The sequence below is a fragment of the Arachis stenosperma genome, chromosome 5, assembly GCF_014773155.1.
Source record: "Arachis stenosperma cultivar V10309 chromosome 5, arast.V10309.gnm1.PFL2, whole genome shotgun sequence".
Taxonomy (NCBI): Eukaryota; Viridiplantae; Streptophyta; class Magnoliopsida; order Fabales; family Fabaceae; genus Arachis; species Arachis stenosperma.
The window spans coordinates 23,396,825-23,398,024 of NC_080381.1; the positions used below are offsets into that span (position 1 = coordinate 23,396,825).

The 1,200-nt window shown below is 41.2% G+C and overlaps 1 non-coding gene across 1 annotated transcript; it reads right to left on the minus strand.

Moving 5' to 3' along the window:
• Positions 1-586: 586 nt before the first annotated feature.
• On the minus strand, positions 587-694 carry LOC130983319 (small nucleolar RNA R71). Its single transcript, XR_009087315.1, has one exon. It is a non-coding gene; the product is annotated as a small nucleolar RNA R71 (small nucleolar RNA).
• Between the last annotated feature and the right edge of the window lie 506 nt (positions 695-1,200).

Sequence of the window (1,200 nt, forward strand, 5' to 3'; positions counted from 1 at the left end):
GACATAGAGGATTCCACATTTTTCTTGTTCTCTTCTCTTTCATATGAGCAGGAGCAGAGACAAAGGCATTCTTGTTGAAGCTGACCCTGAACCCGAAAGGACCTTGAAGAGAAAGCTAAGAAAAGCCAAAGCACAACTCTCTTTAGAGGACCTGACCGAATTCTTCAAAGAAGAAGAAGACATGGCAGCCGAAAACAACAATAATGCAAACAATGCAAGGAAGGTGCTGAGTGACTTTACTGCACCTACTCCCGACTTCTATGGGAGAAGCATCTCTATCCCTGCCATTGGAGCAAACAACTTTGAGCTTAAGCCTCAATTAGTTTCTCTAATGCAACAGAATTGCAAGTTCCATGGACTTCCAATGGAAGATCCTCATCAGTTTTTAGCTGAGTTCTTGCAAATCTGTGACACAGTCAAGACTAATGGGGTTGACCCTGAGGTCTATAGACTGATGCTATTCCCTTTTGCTGTAAGAGACAGAGCTAGAATATGGTTGGACTCTCAACCTAAAGAAAGCCTAGACTCTTGGGAAAAGCTAGTCAATGCCTTCTTGGCAAAGTTCTTTCCACCACAAAGATGGAGTAAGCTTAGAGTGGAAGTCCAAACCTTCAGACAGAAGGATGGTGAATCCCTCTATGAAGCTTGGGAAAGATACAAACAATTAATCAGAAAATGTCCCTCAGGCATGCTTTCTGAATGGAGCATCATAGGTATTTTCTATGATGGTCTCTCTGAACTATCCAAGATGTCTTTGGATAGCTCTGCTGGAGGATCTCTTCATCTGAAGAAGACGCCTACAGAAGCTCAAAAGCTCATTGAAATGGTTGCAAATAACCAATTCATGTACACTTCTGAGAGAAATCCTGTGAACAATGGGACAAGTCAGAAGAAAGGAGTTCTTGAGATTGATACTCTGAACGCCATTTTGGCTCAGAATAAAATATTGACTCAACAAGTCAATTTGATTTCTCAAAGTCTGTCTGGAATGCAAAATGCACCTGGCAGTACTAAAGATGCTTCATCTGAGGAAGAAGCTTATGATCCTGAGAACCCTTCAATGGAAGAGGTGAATTACCTAGGAGAACCCTATGGTAACACCTATAATTCTTCATGGAGAAATCACCCAAATCTCTCATGGAAGAATCAAGAGAAACCTCAACAAGGTTTCAATAATAATGGTGGAAGAAACAGGTTTAA